We start from the raw sequence: 23,272 nt of genomic DNA on the forward strand, positions 1-23,272 counted from the left end.
TCTGGTTCAGGATGAATTTGGACCATTGGATCACAAAATTTCTTTTGCCTCGCTCATGAGCCATGCCAAAATACCGTGAAACTATTCCGTGGATCGCGCCATTGAATCCATAGATCGAGCGGTCGATCCATCGTGCATCGAAGGCTATAAATTTTATTTTTTAGAATATTTTTACTTGATTTTTGCCTCAATTTTTATCTAAAAAATAAAAAAATATGCATTAAATTTTTATTAATTTTTTAATATTTTGGTGCTTAAATTCTCAATTAAATCAACATCTATTTCCATAAATATGCTTTAATTTTATTTTTTAAAATTATTTATTTTTATAAGAAAATCTAATTTATTCATGAAATTAGATTTTTAAGAAGATGTTAGCAACATAAATATCAAAAATACCTAAAATAAATATAAAAATATATCACTTATCATGACCTAATTTGATCTAACCATGACCAATCCTTCATGCACAAATATGAATTTTAGATCTTAAAATTAAATTTTAGATCTAAATTCTTTGCAAGAAAATTAAGTTTTTGATTCAAAACTAATTTTTAGAACTTAACATACAATCATATATCACATATATGAATTCAAATTCAGGTCTAGTCTAAATTTTAGATTTTGATGTGTCATTATATATCTCATACATGAATTAAATTTAGATCTAATTTAAATTTTAGATCTTGATATGCCATCATATATCCATACATGAAATAAAATTTAGATCTATACAAAATTTTAGATCCATCATACATAAACTAAAAATCATGTCTAAAATAAATTTTAGATCCAAACATGCAATCATATATCTCATATACAATTTATAAATGAGATCTTAAATAAATTTTAGATCTAATTCAAACATCCATACATCTCATGCACCAATAAAAATCAGATTTTGAAAATTCTTTTTAAAACTTGCATGTTATTTTTATACATATGAATCCATGGCTCTGATACCACTATTGAAAATCAGTAGGATGCTTGTGTATACAGATTTCAAAAATATTTTAGAAATAATATAGTGAAAATATAGATTAAAATCTTTTTTAATCCAGAACATGCATGCATATGATTAAAGCATGTAAGGATTTAGTTCATATTCTGAAAATAATACATGCTGATTTTTAATCTGAAAATAAAATATGTGATTAAATCACATACATGTTTCGCTTTTTCTTTCCTTGAATCTGAAAGATGAACAGGTTCTCTCTTAGCCACATAGGTGCTCAGTCTCTACGGATATCCATGCAAGAACAACTTGGATTGCTCCTCTTCTTTTCTTCACATACAATTGATCAACTCTTGATCAGTCTTTGGATCATTTAGATCAACCCTTTGATCAGCCTTTTCTTCTTCCTTGGATCTTCCTTGATGTAGATCAGCCACCAACTAAAGAGATGAAGAAAGAGGGGTTGCCCAAACACCTTTGGGTGTGTGGAAGCTTGGATGCCCAAGCCTTTGGGCATTAGAGAAAGAGAGGGAGAGAGGGGAGGCATTGGGACTCTCTCTTGGGCAGATTGCTTGGAGGCTTGGTTGCTTCTAAAGATCAAAGGGTGGTCCCCTTATATAGACTTTTAATTGGAGTCTTAATCAAACTCCAAATCTTTATTTAAAGAGGATTCCTAATCTCATTAGGACTCCTTCTTTTAAAGCCTTAAACGTTATCATTAGTCCTTATCAAATAAAAAAGAGGACATGAAGTCCTTATGCCATAAGGAATGGGGTGTGGGCCCCATCCAAGCCATCCAATGGCCCATGCCCAAATCTAATTTGATGGAGCCATGATCCCTTTAATTCATCCATATTTAGTGCACCAATTTAATCAAATTAAATGTCACAACAAAAGGCTTGATCCAAAGCATGTTGGCACCCAATAATTGAGCTGCATGAACCTAATTCCAAATCCAAGTTGGATTACGTTCAATGCATGTAACTAATTTGATCTAATCCTTATCAAATAAGGAATCCAAGTTCAAAGAGGAATTGGATTTAGTCATGTGCTAGCAAGGCTTTCCTAAACTCAATAGGATTTCACTAAATCCTAATCCAATTAGGACTTCACAAGTCTAATTGGCCAATCTAAATTAGTTCTCTTGTTTATGTGACCCATAAGTTCAATTCTGTCTGATAGTGAGATATACCATGATCTCTATCATAGTATCATTGAAACTCTTTTCAATGGATCGAAATAATTCTACTCTAACTCAATGGGGATCATCGATCTAGAACAATCCTAATGAGCTTTTACAATCCACCAATGATGCCTAGTAATATGTAGTGGTAACCTAACAAAACTAAATAAATAATCTCTAGGTGTAGTTTTCATATGATTTAGTCCTCCCATCGTGAGTCCCGACTAGATGGTAGGTTATAGATAAATCGTCAAACCTCGACATTAGTCATATGAGAGATTTAATCAGCTCAAGTCCAAAATGATTCGTATGGAAACTCTTTTTCGTTAATCACACTATTGTGGCCACAGACTTAACGACTCAGCCTCTCAAATCTCATAGGACTACTCATCTCTTCAAGATCGATAGATTCTATCTAGATGCTCACTCTGCTTCTATAGTAGACCAACTATCTAGATGCGCACCCTGCTTCTACAGTGGACCAACTATCGCCAACATACATTATAAAGACTTAAGTGACTAAGAGGTGATGTTTATGTATAGTCAAACTCCAGTAGCCTCACTGTGAGCAATCGTGCCACCACAGATCAAAAGATCATTCACACAACTATAGCATCGAGATGATCACTGATGATTGAATAAAAATTCATGTGATCTCTTATATAGTCATGCTCAGTACTAGTTGTTCTCTAACAACTATCTGTACTTATCACTTAGTATCTCTATACTATAGATTAGAGACTCATCTATCTCCAAAAAAATGATCTGTGCGTCAATCTACCTAGATCGATCACTATCCTCATGATTGTATTATGATCAGGAGCAATTTAGGAATTAATTATGCATGCCTCTAATTCTCAATACCTTGAGAATATGTATCTTAAGCATTAATTTCTTGAATGATTCAAAGATACACTACGCTTGAATGAAGATAAAACTTACCTTTTTTATTAATTAAATCAATATTTTAAGTATAAATTTATACCCTTCTTGCTCCTATGATCGGACGGCCTGGCGATCAATCCAATCCAAGTACTTGCTAATCAGATCATTTAATTTAATTACATATCATATATGCATGAATTTAGATCTAATCTAAATTATATCAGATCTGATCACAACTATACATCACATCTAAGTTAGATCATAAACATCACATGCAACACATGAAATTAGATTTTATCAAAGATTAGCACAAACTAGGACAACCTATTCGTTGTAAGGGGTAAACCCTACAACAGAATAACTTTATATCAGTTTGTGCAATCAACCATTAATCAAATTTAGATCTAAGATATTACATATCAGATCTAAATAAAATTTAAATTCAAATTTAATATACACATATAACATGTCATAACGAACCTAGTGATATGATACCATTGTTGAAAAAATAGGCGATTTCATGCATATAGTTTAAAACTTTTTTGAAATAAAATACAGCGAAAGACAACTAGATTAATCATAATTAATCTAACATGCATATGATCTAATCATCAAATCAACCTACTCTAAGATCTATGATATGATATATTGCATATAAAATCTAAAATAATCACATGATAAAATCTATATGCAGGGATGTGAGTAGTAGATCAAATCTACACCTATTTGAGTTCAAAACTCGATACCTGAGTGCGGATCGATGATTGCCACTACTAAGAGATATAGTGAAGATGACCCTTGCTAGTTGCTCATGCCACACATGCATCCGCCTCTATGAGAAGTCCACTCAAAGCCCCGATCTGATCGATCTTCTCGAGAATGCTAGTTCGTGCGAAAATCTTATTCTTGACTGATCTGGATCTTTTCTTCAAATTTCTGAAATTTTTCAGAGATTGAAGTAGACTTTTAGAGGAGATGAAGAGGTGGAAGAAAGATGGAGAAGAAAATAATCTTTTTCTTATTTTTTTCTTTCTTCCCAAGCCCTTAGGAATAAAATCTTAGAAACCTAGGTTTTGCACACACCCAAAGAGGAAGGACTCTCCTCTTCTTTTTTATGCCAAGAACTCATGCCAAGGACCCCCAACCTGAAGAGCCTTTCTCTTCTATCTTACATGTATAAAACCAAATTAAAACCCCTTTTATTTAGGCATGTAATGAGTTAGGTGAAGAGTCCTAGAGATGTTGGACTCTTGCCTTTTGTCGCCTCCGCTCACCAATTCACACCCAAAAAAATATGGGATGCCCCATCCCATAATTTTTCATAGTAAATCAGTTCTCCAACTGATTTCTTATACTAAAAAATTGCTCTTTTTGGTTGCACAAAATATAAGAACAAAATAAGTGGGTGCAAGGTCTTAAAGATAATGTCAAACATTATCCATATGGTTACCAATTCAAATTAGATTTGAACCTTCCATATAAATCAAATAATATCCATCTTTGGATGGGAGAAAGAGAGGGTGAAGACTCTTTGGTGTGAAAAAATCTTATACAAAAACTTTTTGTGTGTGAGGAAATATGGCATCCATAATTTGGTGCGCAAGGGAGAAGAGTCCAATGCAATATGGACTCTTAATTTTCTTATTTGAATCCAAATCAAATCACATCTGGTTTAGCCCAAATAAATAGATGAAATCTAATTTAATTAAGTTTATAAATTTTTAATCAAATTTTAATCAAATTAGAAATTGATTGAACCAAAGTCCTGATCAAATCAGAGATAATTCTCCCTTAGCAATTAGATCATCTCATAACCTAATCGGATCAAACCTAATTGAATCTAATTTAATTAGATTTTATTTAATCTTTTTTACTCAATCAAATTAAGCTAATCAATAATCTAATTATTAATTAATCCTCTATTAATTTACTAATACTTGATGAATAAATTTATTATAACTTTTGCATAAGGTTAATCATCAATCGAATTGATGATTAAGCCCTTGAACAATTATCAATCATTGATCAGCCACATGATCAGTCAAAACTTCTTTTGAGTGTGATCCATAGGTTCGAACCTAAGTTGGTAATACAAAAATAAATTTCTGAACCAATCGATGTAACCATCTAGCAATGAGACCCAACATCCGGATAAGTCAAATGATGGTGAAGCAACATTCAAGAACCTATTGGCATATGGTTACTGTATAATTTATACATTTGACCTTAATATTCAGGATGATCTAGGATTTAACTGTCAACCCTAGATAAGTCATCCACATTGTATTTCAATCTTTCAAATCCATCATTTGATTATTCGAGTTCAGATTTTGCTAAATTGAAATATATTGATATATTAACTCTACTAATTCAGAGGAATCAATTCCATCTTGACTCACACACCGACTTGATAAGTACTTGACTGCACATAGAAATCTTCCACATTGAATTATAAATTCAAATAGTCTGACATCAAAGTACAGTGAGTTATTTGCAGATTACTGTGGTGATCTCAGATTGGAGGGATACTTATATCCATATCCTTTGCGAGCTACTCTTGACAGCAGAGTGCTCTACAGTAGATCACGTTTAATAATGATGTATTCTATATCTCACCTGCATGCCATACCATATCTTTACACTATTTGGTTATGAGGATAACCAATGATATGGCATACAACTATCTATACTTGATATCGCTATTGTCCTAGTAATAGCATATCGTTTGGTTGCAAACGAATTTAAAGATTACGCTAATAAATCCTCCTTTATCGATCAAAGTAATCCTACGGACTTCATCACAACATAAAAGCTTGTTAGAAGATGTTATCTTGTGATAAAAGGGCTAAATAACTTTTATTATTGATCAATTCATATACATTTATAATTAGCACAATCGCCAAACGATTAGCTTTAGGATACAATTTTTAACAGTAGGTTCTTAACCAATTATTTTACCAAATAATTTCTACTAGTTAATTTTGCCTCAGAATCCTAACAGTAGGTTTTGACCTCCACTGAAAGGTCTGATTAGGTCCAACCATTAACATGATCATACTCAGAATCTAATGATCAGGCCCGACTTTAGTCGGTCATCCTGATCACTCATAAGAGAGACTCGACTGAGTCATCGTATTATGAACGATAATTCTAATAGCAGATGAGCACCAGACCTTTGGGCATCTAATGATCATCCAACTATTAGATCCATTATCACCCAACTTAATGGGAGGCTATGATCTAGTTATCTCCATAACTATTTTATTTTTAAAGATCTAATAATTTTAAAAGATTTAATTAAATTTTTTAGAAGATATCAATCGACCTGTAAGTTATAAATCCTCGCACTGACTTCATCAAGTCATAAAAGGATAAATAACTAGCTGGTCTCATCAGTACATCGTAAATCCTTCCACTGACTTCACTAAGTCATAAGAAGGATTAGAAACAAGTCATTTCAGGGCACCTAAATCAATCATACTAATTAACCTTAATGATATGGGTGAACTCAAGTCACCTAATGATCTAATCAGTCTAATGACTTAGGCTCGAGCTTTGAACTACAATCAAGGTTCATATGGTTTAATCAAAGATATGGACTTGACCTTCTATAACTATTGTGTTTGATCTAGAGTATCCTTGATCTAATCTAAATCAACTATTGATTAGATCAGATCAACTATCTTTTTAGTCCATTAAGTCTTTGATTTTTAACCTTAGGACTAATCTGATTAAAAGGACCTGATTTGAGCTAACCCATGCCCCATGTTTTATGCAATATCATTAGATCTTTAATCATAATTCTAGATCTAAAATATATTTCTTAATTCTTTATTAAGTATAGCATTAACATAAGTTAATATTATTAATTAAAATCATTTCAATTTTATAAAATAATTTAGATTATTCTTATACAAAATTTTTATTCTGAAAATAGTCGGCGCACCCCTAAATTGAGTCAGCTTACTTCAGTAGGTCGACTAAGTTTGATACTTGATCGACTAACTGATCATGAATAATAACTATTACTGTTCGGCTTGAGACAACTGGATTGGGTCAGTTAGTACTGAACCGACTAAACCAGAAGATTGGATCGACTTAGTTCAAAATTGAGTCGGATCAATAGGCGTGCCAACGCATATCATATAGTTTCAGATCTAAAAATTCTCACATAAACTAGAATAAAATCAATCATAAATGAACCTTTAGATCATATCTAAATATTTTATGATTTTAATTTTATTTTTTATGATTAAAATAATTTTAATCATATAGATTAGATGTTTTACTTTTCATACAACTTAAGCTTTGTGTCACATACAACAAATCCTAAGATTTCAATACCTAGGATTTTGTAGAAAGATAAGTTCTTCCTTTCATTTTCTTCTTCATAGGATTAAATCACATGGCACCTCTGCATGCCATAAGAGCATCCTATCAAATAGGAAGAGAGGGCCTGTAAATCCTTTTTGCTCCTATGATCAAATGGCCTGGTGATCAATCTAATCCAAGTATTTACTAATTGGAACATCTAATCTACTCATATGTCATATATATAAAAATTTAGATCTAATCTAAATTATATCATATCTGATTTTCATATTAGATCATATCTAAGATTAGATCATAATACATCCTATGCATTACTAAATCTAAATTTCAACTCTACATGCATATATGTTCATGTCATAATGAACTTTCACTATGATACCGGTTAAAGGAAGCATGGTGGTTTCATGCATGTATTTTTTAAATTTAGAGTAAAATATATATAGATTAAATAATTCAATCTAAAATATATGCATAGATCAAATCTAAAACTACTATATATGATCTATGATATGAATTAATATACATATATGTAAATCTGAAATCTAAAATTCAGCAAATATAGATCTTATCCATATTATATTTAGATCATATCTAAATATGAATTGAGTTCAAACTCGATACCTGAATATGGATAGCAGATCATCGTATCTAAAATCTATGGTAGTTGATCCTTTATGATGCTCAGCAGCTGTACATGCATCCGACCTCTACAGGTATCCATATGAAGCCCTTATACTGATCGGTCTCCCGAGAGTGCTATCTCATAAAGACACCTTTTGTTGACTGATCTAAGAGGAATATGAAGAAGATGAAGAATAAGGAGATCTTTTTTTTTGCTTCCTGGATCTATGTATTTGATCTCTACAATAGAGATCAAGAGAAGAACCCTTTCTTCTCAATTCTTCCATGTGTAAGAGAGAACCTTTCTTTTTTTCTTTCACATCTTTAAGCAAAATTTTTTTCTCTAATTTATATGATAAAAATTAGATCTAATCTAATTTCTTATACAAAAAATAACATGAATTCTTATGCCCTAAAAAAATCAAAAAGAAAGACCTAAAAGAAGAACCTTTCTTCTCTTTTCTCTCCCTTTTTCTCCTTGATCTAGAGTCCTAGGAAATCCCAAACACCTAACTAGATTTTTTAGTATTTTTCTTTAAATTTTTATATTAAAAATTAGATTTAATCTAATTTATATATTAAAAAAATTTAAAAAAAATCCAAGAGAAGAACTTCTTCTCTAAGGCTATGCACTAGAAGAAGACTTTTCTTCTTCCTTTTTTTCTCATAGGGATGAAACTTTCTTCCCTATTTTCTACTGTGAAACTAGAAAGAGGGCCTCTCTTTGATTCCTTAGAATTAGTAGTAAACTCTCACAAAAAATTCTTCAAAAGGGGTTGGAGAGAGGCTTGATGTGAAAGAGTATGGGCGTACAACCTTGGATGCCCCATCCTAAAATGTAAGCGACAAGGGAAAAAGGGGGCACATTTTTCTTCATGAAAGAGAGGGGGGCATGTCTCTTCTTTGGGTGTTGATATCTCATGGTGAAAGGAGTGGGGCATGGAGAATAAATAGGCACATGGAGTTGGGAAGTTAGTTAGACAAGTTTGGTTGAGTCCTAGTCCAAATAGGACTCTTGATTCTTGATCAAACTCTAACTAATTCTTGGACTCAATCCTAACAACTTAGGATTTAGTTATAACAAACTAACTAATTAGGTCTTAGTCTAATTAAAAAATCAAATTAGGCTCTATCCCAATGAGAAATTAGTTAGATTAAACCCCATCAATCCAAGAATTTATTTCTTCTCATCTTATTGGATATCAGGAAAGCTTTTGGATCAATATGGCTTGATCCAATCAAGCCTTATTAATAGGAATTTGATCCAATCAAACTTCAAATTAAATTGAATTTTTTTCAAATAAATCTGATTTGCATCCCTAAGATCAATTAAAGCAAATCCTATTATCCATTAGGGCTTGATCCAATCAATTGAAACTAAATCTAATTGAATCCAATTCAATTAGATTTGATCCAATCCTCATTGCTCAATCAAATTGAGCCAATTAACAATCAAATTATTAATTAATTATTTTTTTAATTTATTACCATTAGTAAATAATTTATTACAACCTTTTGCACAGGATTAATTATTAATCACATTGATAATTAAATCCTTCAATGATTCATAATCATTGATTAGCATTTGATCAGATGGGTACTCATGTATATTGACCCATAGGTTCAACCTAAATAGGTAGCATAAGAATAATTTTTATACTAATCGGTATAACCATCTAGCAATAAGACCCAATGTTTGGATAGGCTGATGTAGCTTAGCAACACTCAAGACCTATATGGATATAATTACCATATAATTCATCCCTTTAACTCTCGATGCTCAAGGATAACTTAGGGTTAACTATCAACCCTAGATGAGTGGTCTACATTATGTCTCAATCTCAAAAAAGTCTATGACTTTTCACTAGAACTACTCTGATCAGAGTTTTGCTAAATTGAAACACAGTGATACATCATCTCTATTTTACTTAGAGCGATCAATTCCTATTTTGGACTCATATCAGACTTCCAACTACTTGATATATCCAAAAATCTTTCATCATCAAATTAAAAATTGGAATAGGTCTGACATGAAAATACAGTGAGTTATTTACAAGTTACCAAGGTAGCCTCAGGTTCAGAGAGATATTTATATCCATATCCCATCAGAGCAACCTTGACAGTAGAGTATTTCGAAGTTGGTCATACTCAGTGAAATGTGCTCTTACATTTCACCGTATGCCATACTCGTTTTCTCCACATTATCTTAGTTAAGAGGACAATCAACTAATATGACACACAATGGCCTATACTTGATACAACTATCATTTTGTAATAATTATATTGTTTGATCACGAGTAGAATTTAAAAACTATATGATAAGTCTTTCTTTATCATTTTGTAAGTAGCTCTAAAGACTTCATCATAACACTTGAGTTCTATTTTGGAAGATGTATTCCTTATGATAAATTGTCAGATAATTTTTATCAATTTATAATTCATATACATACAATAGAGCTAATCATTTACAAACTAGATGATTAGCTTTTAGGATATATTTTTCAACCAATCTTATATATGACAGACGATGGAGTTTGATAAGTTTTTCATAGCCTCCATCTTGTCAGAACTCACGATAAAAAATTGAATCAATGAAAACTATACCTAGAGGTTCATCCTTTATTTACTAGATTGCACTATATATTGCTAGGTTCACTGGTGGATTGAAGAATCAATGAGAATTATTTTATGGATTTATTAATTCTCTATTGGAAAGTTAAAATTATTTATCTATTAAAAAATATTCAATGAATTTATAATAGAGATCAAAAGATTTTTTACTATCAGACAGAATAAAAATCTATGGGGTCATACATAAAAAAGGTCTTGACTGATCGGACATTGAATCATAATTTCGAGTCATAAATCACAAGTGGTCTTAATTATAATTTGATTGATGATTGGATTAAATGTAAAAATTATATTGAGAACTACTAAGAGTTAGTAAGTTATAGGAGAATAAAATATAATTATTGTATATTATTTAATTTGATCAACTGTTAGGATTGGATCCTAATTAAATTAAATCATATTTATTTGATTATTTTGATTTGAGTTTGACTCAAATTAGGTTTCATTAAATCTAATGGGATTGGATCTAATGAACACTTAACCCAAACTATTAGATTAGGGGTTGACCTAATCATTACCATGTTTGATTTGGATTAGGTCTTAGTTAATTTAAATCAGATTTAATTTGATTAGATCTGATTTTAATTTGATTTGGATTGGATTTCATTAATCTAATGGGATTGGACCTAACCCAATCTAAATAGGAATCCAATCTTGATTTGGATTTGACCTAGACCTTGACCTAATCAAATAAGGAACTTAGCCACATGTCCCCACGCCTCTTAAGCCCTCACACCCTATTTTCTAGGCGTGGAAGTGTTTCACAGTGAAAAGGGAGGCATGAAAAAAATATTTCTCCATTGCTGAAAGTGTTTTGGAGAAGGTTGAAAGTGTGGTTCTTGATAAAAAATCCCTAGCACAAGTCCATCATTATGTGCTACTTCATAATGACATAATACCTTAGTATATATTGATTTATTTCATTGTCATCATATAATATTCCTAATTAATGAATTAATTTTTTTTGTAGCAATTTTTTGGTTGCTCAAAGATGAGCAAACCACAGCATTCGACCTAACCAAAGGATTGAGCAATGATGATTGATCAAGTTATTTTCTGAATGACTTTTTAAACAGATTAGTCATCTATATGAGGGAAAGGATTAATTTTGGAGCATATTTATAAGCATCAAATAATACATTAATAATTTTATCATGATTTTTAGATACCAATGATGATGGAGAGTAACTATTCAGAGGAATTAATTACCATTGCTCAAGGTCCTAACAATATTGTGAATAGATATAATGGTTTCATCATTAATAGATTTAAATTTCATACAAAAAAATATGAAAAATTTAGAAAAATTCAGAATAGTGGCATCATGGTGGAAGTAAGTTGGAAGACTTATTATAGTATACTTAGAATATTTTTAAGTTAGATTATTATGAAAAATTTAAAGTTATATTATTTTGATGTAACTAGATGGATATAAACTCACCAAGGGGCTTAAAACAAGATATGAATAGATTTACACTTATAAATTTTTCAAGACTGATACATACTGATGTGCTATTAAAGAATAATCCATTTATTTTTTCATCTCAAGCTCATCAAGTTTTTTTTATATAAGACTCAAAAGATAAGGAATGAGCTATTGTGGTAAGGACACCTAAGACTTATATGATATGGGAAAAAGATTAGAAGTAGAGGATGATGAGACTTATATGCAGTCTATGCCTTATGATTTTACATCGACTGATGATTTAAATATAACAAGCTTGGTTAATTAGGATGGATATTGAAAGAGAAAATATTGACTGATTTTTAATTAATAAGAGATTTAAGATATATACATTTATTATATTATCATGTTCATTTCGTAGATCTTGCTTATTAGCAATTTAATCAGTATTATATATCATTTCATAATTTATGTTAATTGATTTTTGTTTCTATTTGTGAATGTTGGTGACATCATGTCTTGACACAGACGATTCGATGATATAGAGTTACATACTTCCAGGGTGGATTGTCTTTTGATTAGTCCAAATAGTCGAGGCAACTACAGTAGTTTGAGGCAGTCCTTCATCATTTGCATAGCATTCTGATGTCGGTCGTTCTTTATCCATGCAACAGCCCGAGTCATAGCAGGATCCTCCTACTGTGGAGGATCTTATTATGGATGAGATACATATCCTGGATATTTTAATAGAAGTATAATATATTCATGACTATTAAGATTTAAGTACTAATTTTTGTTGATTGATTCTTAATATTATTTTCATTTTGTTTTTATTGTAGATGCATTCATGAGAGCATAGATTAGACATGGATCCACATGGGCTAGAGATATTTGGCATTTAGTTGAGGGTGAGAGGTTCATCATTTGATGCAATCAGATGGGGTAGCTCATCAACAAGGTGACTAGATTATTAATGAGCTTCTTTGGTACTATTGCACGAAAGGGTCAACTTTGTCCTTTGAATTATCCTAGATGGAATAATATGCTTTATGCATATAAGCTTCAAATTGTATGATTAGTAAAGATAAAAAGATAACTTAATAATATGTTAATTTGTTTATACTTAATTAATTATGTTGTTTAATATTTGAATATCCTTCATTGCTTTGTTGTAGAGTAAATTTATACTCCTTCCAAATAGCAATGAATGGGTGCTGAAGTCCCTTAATCAAAAATGGAAAGAATTTAAGGTAATGCTAAAGAGAACTACAAGAGAGAGGGTTTGGCAGAGGATGATGTTGCTCGTATCTATCCTCTTAATGTAGATCCTCATCAATGGAGGAAGCTTGTCCATTATTGGTTCTCTGAGAAGGGACAAGTAATTGTATGCATTCATCATATATCTTATGTTATATTAATTACTAGTGTACATAATTTAGATATATATAAGATATATTGCACTGTTTATTTTATTTTGTAGGCATATTTTGATATTGATAGAGTTGCACAAGCAGCTCAATCTATTCCTCATACATCAGGATTTAAGATCTATGCACGACGCAGACAAGAATATGTATGCTTTTTTTCAAAATATTTGGCATATTACAAACCTTTTTAGACTAATTTGATGTATATATGATCCTCATGCTTCATATTAAAACTACGTATCATGTATCATATATCATGATATGTATAAGTTTTATTGAAACTCTTATAGCTTGTCAATTCAAATTTATGGATTATATATTTTATAAAATTTATGTTTTTTGTAAATGGATGACCATGGGAGGGAGCCTGGTTAGGTGGAGTTTTACATAACGACTCATGTTCATCGAGATGATCGTTTTGTTACTTACGAGTCGAGAGATATATTTGTATGTATTTATAATCATGCAATGCTATGATTTATATTTTATTTTTAATTATAAAATTAATATATTTTTTTCTTAAATATAGGAGAGAGTTTCATCTCTTGTTGTAGAGCATATTAGTGAGTCCTCGACATCTATGGAGGCCAGTCGTGTTGAGGCTCAAGTGATGACAGAGCTTGGGATCGAACGCTATGGTCGAGTGAAGGGTTATGGAGTTGGAGTTACCCCCATTCAGTTATCTGACATACGTCGATACACTTAGGATGCTAGAGAGAAGCTCTAGCATACAGATATTTCTATGCTCGAGGCTTGGATGGAGGCATGGATTGAGTAGCAGGTGGAGGCATGGGTGGAGGCACGGATTGAGGAGCAGTTGGAGGGCTAGATAGAGGGTGGGTGTGGGTGCAGGCATAGGTGCAAGTGTAGGTGCAGGCACAAGTGGAGGCGAGGTGGAAGCGATAAGGCAGAACTATGACACATAATATCCATCATGAAGACTTAGATTGATCATTTGACATCCATGTTATAGATATTTGTGGACTCTTCTAGGATACATATGTTTATTTTTATTCATATACTTAATTATTTAATTTGCATTATGATTTTCGTATTCTCAACACTGAAGTTTTTATATATTTGTTGTAGTTTCCTGATAGTTCTAGTAGTCATGGAATTACTGACGGTCATGATTCTACGAATGACTAATACCTGATGCCTCTATATTTCTTTTAAGTTTTATAGATTTTTTTTGATGTCTTCTCTTTAGTTGTGGATTGTAATTTATGAACATGATGGACAGTGTAATCATGACTTTATTGTGTGATATGGAATGTTATTATGACTTTATATTGGTGTTTGAATTTTGTTATAATTGGACAGATTTATGTATTGATTGTGATGTTATATAGTTTTTATTATGTTTATGTTGGTGTTTGAATTCTTGTATAAATGTGTATGCATGTATATTTGTTTGCATACCCATATTCTTTACGACATGTTGATTCTTTATCTTGTTTATTTTTGTGTTTGTTTGCATGGACTTGGTTTTGAAGTTACTATTATCTTTCTCCTTGTAAGGTCTTGATAAGTTATATAGAGAATGCAGTAACCACTCAAACACGACCATGGGAGGTAGTTGCGTGGGTTGCACCCCTCCAACTCCCATTTATTTACCAAAAAAACCATTCAAACACGACAAAAAGATCTCAAGCAATATTTTTTCACCTGCAGAAGTTCTTGCTGCGCCAAAGTTTTTGGTTAATCTATTTATTTTAGTGGCCTTTTCCCTTTGTTTTTGAAATTCACTTTCTACTTATTTTGAATTTTCAAGATCTGATTTTGCTGTCAAACTGTCAAGAATTCATATGAGGAACTTCGAGAAAATGCTATCCTGGAAGGTTATAGATGTAAGGACAAGAAATGCAATGGTTCTTGCTTCTTGAGTCAGGTTAGTCCAACAATGACCTATCTAAACTATGTTAACTAATGAAATGTCTTCTTTATTCAAAATTTCATTTTAATGCTTTATGTCAAATGTTTCACTAAGTACTTATGCAGAAAAAATGGTTTTCGATGCCAGCAATGTGTATGGAACAAAAACAACACGTCCATTTTTGCATATGTTAATCTACATTTTTATATTTGTATACTTCACATTTGAAATAGACAATCTCTTTTCCTCTCTGTTGGAAATTTATTGTTGTTTGTCTATTGATGCAAATCTATTCATAAGTGATTTTTGATACTTGTGCAGATCTTGATGGAGCTAAAAGACTGAAGAAGTGCCTTAACATATTGTATATCTTTAGGCTGTTCCTCATTATTGTGTCTCCATAAGATTTGTGCGGTGTGGGTGCAACTGTTTATCGCAATTGTATATGTGATACATCTCCCTTCTGTTATATGTTGCGTCGAATATCCTCCATCCTTCCCAAATTCTATTATATGTTGCCAACTAGTTCTTTATCGTCTGCCTAGTTAAAAGGAAGACTAGAAGGTGGACAGCCGTATACTCCACATGTTTCACGTATCACTGCTATGGTTCATAATGCTGCAAGGGGTATCATAGTTCCACTGAGCTTACCAGCTGTTTGGAATTCCTTGCAGCAACTGCTGCAAGATATGGATGGTGCTAATGGAGTGTTGTTGAAGATGTATTTTTTAAGTCCTTAATCAATGGGGTGTTGAAGGAGGGGGAGATTCTTGGGTCACTTCGTGGTGGAGTGCAATGCAGAGTACCAGCTATAAGCCTTTTCCTATCTTCTGTCAATACATTGCATTTACTTCTTATCCACAAAAAATTTATTGAATTTTAGGTTTTCGTCCATGCTCAAGGGAAGGTGTGGATTCTTTCTTTTCACAGGTTTGAGACATCTGCAGCCCTTGTCTTTTTATTTATTTATCTGCCTATCTTTTTGTGCAGAATGTGGGCGCTTCATCATTTTTTTAGGGTGAGGTGCTGAAGATTTTTTTTTTGATTTATTAAAATGCATCTAATTTTAGTAAAAAAAATCTGGCTATGAAATTGACAAATGAAATTGGCAGCATGTCTTTATGTTAGCACTGCCGAAAATCCACATTATTTTCGATTCATATATTTAGATATTTACTTTGTGTGAGTACACCATTGTTAAATCAGATTTTTATTGCTTTGGGTGTATGAGATATATTTTTACAAAGTTTATTGCTTTAGATTTTTGAGTGCACATTGTATGTTCATAATTAAGAACTTTGGCTTCTTTGATTTTTGATTAGCCTAATTTTATAACAAGACAACTAGAGCACGAAAGACCTGACAAAAATGGGTTTTTGGTGCATGGAAGATAGATAGCAGCATAGCTTGTTGTTAACCTTAGTTTTCCCTTTCTCTTCCCTTTGGTGGTTTTCTCCCTCCAACAGATGACAAATGATGGTTGGCCGAGCCCCCCTCTCTCTCTTTCTCACTCCTCTTCACCAGTCTCTTTTGGCTGTGGACGGCGGATGGTTGGGTCAGGCCAAGTCGTTTTTCTTTCCCTTCTCTTGTCCTTTGTATGGATTATTGCCAGGCTTCATCAGTCGCTGGCAAGGTTTGGTCAACGACGCTCTTCTCTTTGTTGTGATGGTTGACGATGTTTTTCCTTTAATGCTCCTTTTCTCTCAAGATGTGGTGGTCGCCGATGTTTTTCTTCGGAGATCGATGTTGATCCATTCCACGGCAACTTATTAGAGTTTCTCTTTTTGAAATTTAAATTTCAAAATTTTTTGAATGTTGCTGGTCAGAATTTGAAATTTGATTTTTGGTGTTGTTGGGTGGGTAGGGATTCCCTTTCACTCTTGTTTTTATGTACTCTCTTTCTTTAATAAATTTTGGTGACTATGTACTATGTGCAGTATTCTCCTTTTGTATCAAAAAAAAAAAACTTTGTTTTCCATAGTTGCAGTAACATGAATGATTAATTTCTTCTTGCAATTGCTAAAATGTGGGATTTAGATTTTGATATCTCTTCCTGCTGCCTTGCCCACAAGGTTTCATGGTGAGCCTTTCTCTTTCACGAAGCTGTCTTAGGTTGGAAACCGATACAAATATAAAGGTTTATGCCAGGTTGAGAGCTGGTTCTGAGACATTTCTGTAATTTGAATATATCTTGATTCATGTAGTGTAAACCCATATGGATGGAACATGGCCTGTATTCATATAGTGTAAACCCACACCACACAAGTACCACAGGTTTCCTATTTTTGACCGTGCTGGTAAATTGGTAGCAACTTGAACCTCATTATATTCAGTTTGCACATTTTCATGTACTTTGTTCTGATACATTTTCTGTATTAAAGATTGCATAAGATGGAATGAGCTTCAAGCATTCACCATCAGGTGGTCATGCAACTGGTCTGCTCTTCCTATTGCATTTCTGATATGTTAGGAGATCCATTGCAAGCCTGCAATAAAGAGAGATCATAATTAGCCCCACATCTTAATTTATACCTTAACATTATTTTTTGAAATATATATGTTAATTATATATGTGTTTCTTTTTTCTGGAAGACACTGAAGTTCCGACTCGAGGTACTCAACTATTCTTTCGGATTGGCTATCGGATGATGAATACATTGTTTTCAAAGCCATGAATGAGAAGCAATTTTCAGTTGTGCTGTTTTTTATGCAAAATTTTTCATGTCATTTTTATCATCTGATTTTTCTTCTGTCATTAGCTATATCTCATCTTGATAGATTCTCTTGGATTAAGCAACTTTTAGGGTACTTTATGTGGGGCTATTCTCTCAAATACACTTATCTTGCAGTTAAGTTGTTGCTGTCTGTAAACGATCAATTTGAGCTTAAGTGGAATGACTTGCAGGCAAAGCAAATAAATGATAACTGAGATATCTTTATATTTTATCCCATTTGTCCTTCATGAGGCATTGCAGTGTCTATTGAAGAACACTGAGACTAAAGCTGCTAGTCTTTGTGGGATTCAATTTTAGGTCTTCATGCCCCAGATTGGGCTATCTAATGTTATATAGTCTTTATTATGAAACAAGATAATGATTAAGTCATCCTTAATCATACTGGACCTGTGGTACTTTGTTCTCTGGATATATATTGATTATGATGTTACACAGTCTTTATTATATTTATGTTGGTGTTTAAATTTTTTTTATAAATTTTGGATAGATATATGTATTATTATATAGATTATTTTCAGATTGTGTGTCTTTTATTTTTTTTCAAATTTAGTAAATACCAATGCTTTAAAGCATTGGCAATGGTTACAAATTGCCGACGCTTATAAGCATCAGCAATTATTGTGAATTGATGATGTTTATAAGCATCGACATTAATAAATATACCAACGCTTTTGCTAGCATCAAAGTTTCTAAACTTATCGATGCTTTCACAAAGTGTAGGCAATATTAGTTTCGACACTTCATGTAATGATTCTTTTTCGACGTTTTGAAAAAGGACAGATTATTTTTTGTGATGCTTATAAGCATCAGGAATTGAGTATTTTTGCATTGGAATGTTCCATTATACTATAGTGAAAATAGCTGAACACCCCCACTCACTAAATCAACTATCCAAATTAACTAATTCTAGAATAAGTTGATTTTTCCTTCTCTGTTGTGGCTCTGAGGGAGACATTTGTTCCTAAATAGAGTGGAGTTTGTCCACAAGTAGCTTGCTTCATTTCATATTCTTTTTCTTTTTTTCTGACAAAAAGCAAATTAATTAATGAGCAAATTAGTGGTTGTTTTCCTAGAATATATGTGCTACTCACTAATAGATCTACTTATATACTATAAACTAAATAACTTCTTCATGATATGTTGCTGATGATCATAAATCATTATTTTTCAGGCTTAGGGTTCATTATTCATCTTATGAGTGGTGCTTTTAGCACTGCGAACTTCAAGTTTGATATGTGAGAATTTACGTCCATGGAGTTGAATATGAATCCCAATGGTGCCTTGTTTTGCCAGTTTGAATTTTGCTATAATCCATATTATAGCTCAAAGTGAAATTGAAAATGTGGATCCAAAATTTTTTAGTTGTTCTCAGTTTTGATTCAAATCTAAAGCAGTTGAGTTGTGGTTCTCAGTCCATCCATCTACGACTTAAGTATTTTTTTTATTTTCATTAAGATGATATGTGCCTTTTTTTTTGGGGGGGGGCGTGGGGTGGGTGGCGGTAGAGGGTTGCAGACTCAAAGGATATGCATATTTGAACCAAGTGGAGGATCTCATCTTTCTAAACTTTTTTCTGAAAAGATGGAAGCTTTATACATAAGCACCTATAGTTGTCTCAAACGAATCAAATTTACACATATATATATATTAGTTTTGTTTCTTTTTTTTAGGTATAATATCAGTTAGATGGTTGATGCTTTTAGCATTTACATGACCCCAAAAATGTTGAAATAATATGAAGTGCCTTTCTGGCAAACTTTTAATATGCATAGTTTTTTCTCAAAAAAATAATGGACATAAAGTTTGAACTCTTAGCAATTTTAGATATCCTTTTCATATATTTCTTATATCTCAAGACATATGAACCATGTGAGTAACTCAAGAATAGTTTTTGATTTCTAACATCATGGATTTATGACATATTTGGGGTCACATTGATGTATACACTCTAAAGATGGTCATTTACTAAAGAATGACCAGAACTATGGAAATAGATGAGTCTCATAGCTAAATACATTTAGGTAAATAATGGTAAACAAGTTGCATGACTAATATTATTTGATAAATGAAACAATGCATAGTTAAGTGCTTCCTGAGAAAACAACATTTTAGATGTTAAATCAATTCCTAAGAATATAAATCTAGAGCATTCATGAGATTAAATTAAAGACATGAGAAATGGTTGATAAAAACAATAGAAAACCATTTGGAGCCCTAGTGCAGGATAATGTCTATGCAATAGTCTCCTGTCTACCCATAGTTTCTTTGAATCCACATGAGGAGCATTTTCCACAAGAGTATATATCCAGTCTTGGCTTTTATAATAATGCAGTAATGTAGATGACTTTTGCAAGTCTACCATGAACTATTAAATAGAAATTGATATTGTCTCAAACATGCAACAAACCAAGAATAAGCTCAAGAACAAAGAAAGTAGTCCTACCAACTATACTCTTTGAGAAATGAAAAAGCAAGTCCTATCAACCTTCAATCTAAGCATTTCTTTCTATCATAAGTTCCTGAGTTAGTTGCCAGATTAGTTGGTGAGCTGGCCCATCTATGGTGGTGGTAGCATTCCTATTTGCTCTTGAACTATCTCGAATAGAGGTGGTAGCATGCGGTACACTCCGGCCACCTCCTGCTCTAGCCCCTATCAGTGGTCTCACCACCATTTGTCCAAACACTAATCTTTGGCTAGAGTCCCCTTCACAGTCTTAGCATTGATCCTTGGATATTAACGTAAGTCCCATTACTGATCAGGAGATAGTCTTTTAGAGCAGCATAATTTCCTTTGAGGGATTCAAGGAGCTTGCGAAGGTAAAATCGTTGGGCCTCTGCGAGGGAAAGCATCCCTCGTCTCCTTTTTCTTTGCATACAACTCTCCATTAGCTTATTGCTAGCATGCAAAAAATTCTACTTCAGCTATGGTCTGACATCCCTCTACTTCCTTCTCTTTCCCATAGAGTGCAGCTTTAGCAATCTTCTGCTTCTTAATTATACAGCTCCCAATTGGCTACTTGAACCTATAATTGGAAATATTTGGTAATTCAAAAAATATGTTTTAATAGTCTATATCTTCGGAAACTTATCCTCTCTTTTGCTCAAACAACAAGGGTAATGAAGGGAGCCTGAAGGCTAATAAGCCACAACATTCAACAAAATTCCTTGATGTGTGGGACTTGAATTGAATGCAGACCCCACATCAAGAAGGGAAGAGCTAGGTGTGGCGTGGAAGTAAATCTAAATCAACATTCTCGCTGATTCATGTAATGAAAGAAAGATTAATCAATCAATATACAAATTGCATTGCATTTTTTGAAAATGTCCTATCAGATCTGAAACTAATTTCTAGAGTAGAAGCTATCGCTTATGTTTAATGGTTAATTAACTACTTAAATAACAAGACAACATGACTACAACCTTCTTCTGCTCTTCCAAATGAAAGCTAGTTAGGATTAGTTAATTAAATAACAAGATACCATGACCAAAACTTCTTCTTCTCTTCCAAATGAAAAGCTAGTTAGTTAATATTAGTGAGTCGATATGCAAATTGTATGGCATTGTTTGAAAGTATACTGACAGGTGTGAAACTTATATAGCAAAAGCTATCACTTATTTTTAATGGTTAATTCAAATAACATGACCACATGACAAAAAATTGTTCTTGCTCTTCTAGGTGACGGATTTCCTGTGAAAGCTAGTTACAATAACCAGTCATAAAAATATTAAATCTTATCTTGAAAGACATACAGGAGACCTTTGAAAACATGTTTAACTCATGGAAAAAGTCTAATTTAGAAAAGAAATATAATCAGGGATTAACAATTCTTTTGAAATTCTATGATAACAATATATTTTTTATATGTTCCTGGCAAAAGGTCTTAGCCGCTTAAGTAAAACACGTTATGGAGGGATTAAGCTAGGAAACTTGAGATAACTTTGTTACAAAAGCATATCTATTTACTAAATAAACCAATTATCCGACATAACCAAGGGAGGATAACTTTGTACATTAATAAAGTCTGTTGAGAGTAGCTACGGAAAGTCATCTTTATATATGAGAATCAGTATATTTTTTTTGCTTTTGTGAGTCAATTTGCTCGAAGAAGCAAAATGATGCTTGTAATTACTTGAAATAGTAAAGCAAGTATAAACAAACAAATTTCCTTCCTATACATGCGCTGCCTAAGTTTCTAGATAATTATGTACTATCCCCTAAATAAACTCAATCCATTCCCCTGATGTCACATTCCCATTTTCTATGAATTGATGGGATAGAAAACATAGTTAAAAATTTGTAAATCACAACTCCTAATCATTTAGTGCCTGCTTAAACAAAATTAGCTCCAGTGGTGAAGGCCCATAAAATTAGGCTTTGGTTTGTTGCATTAATAGCTGAACTTAGATTAGAATCCAATCTAAAATTTAAAGAACCATGATTGATTTAAAATAGACTTAAGACTAACTAGGATATATGGACAGAAGCCAGAGTTTCAGTTTTTGGGGGATAGTAATTGAGAATTAGGAAAAGATATAAGAAAATTAGGTGACAAAAAGATTTAGGATCTTCTATGTAAAATATATTGAAGCAAAGAAAAGGTTATTAATATGTTTTTTTAGTATTTAAAAAAGTTTATAGCAGACTAAAGAATTAACGATAAGACCTTTACAATAACATCTATCATTGACTTGAATAGAAAATGAATTTATAAGGCTGCTTCTTAAAAGATATCATGACAAACTTTACTACCTTCATGAACAATAAGACCTCTAAATAATAAAGTATAATTCTTGTAACTTGAGAACAATTCAAAGAATCATTCATCTAAGGACCATAGACTGATGGAGAATATGCAGCAAAGGTTTACTACCTTCATCTCATAATCGACGGTTTTAAGAGCCTTAAGACCGAGATGAGCTCATAACATTGTGCATCTCTTGAGCGGAAATATTCAAAACTCCACCATCGCCGGAGTTTCTGATCCCAAAATATTAAAGAAGGCACATCTGGAAGAACTGTTCTGCTGATTCAGTTGATAAAATTCAGGTATTTCAAATTTTGCTGGTTATTGCGTATCAGTTTTAAACTGAATAACCCCAAACACTCAATATTTTCTCTATGATGAGACTGAAGATTGTATCTTGGAATCCAAACCTGAACATATATTAAGATTTTTGAGGGTTGAATTAAAATTTATTGTTGAGGTCTAAGAAAAAAAAAT

General features: G+C 32.3%; 2 pseudogenes; both read left to right on the forward strand.

Moving 5' to 3' along the window:
* Window positions 1–14,166, forward strand: part of LOC140851497 (uncharacterized) — a 28,099-nt pseudogene extending 13,933 nt beyond the window's left edge.
* Window positions 14,167–15,302: 1,136 nt separating this feature from the next.
* The window catches only part of LOC140851498 (putative invertase inhibitor), a 61,788-nt pseudogene continuing 53,818 nt past the window's right edge, over window positions 15,303–23,272 (forward strand).

This window comes from Elaeis guineensis, chromosome 9 (genome assembly GCF_000442705.2).
Source record: "Elaeis guineensis isolate ETL-2024a chromosome 9, EG11, whole genome shotgun sequence".
NCBI classification, from domain to species: domain Eukaryota; kingdom Viridiplantae; phylum Streptophyta; class Magnoliopsida; order Arecales; family Arecaceae; genus Elaeis; species Elaeis guineensis.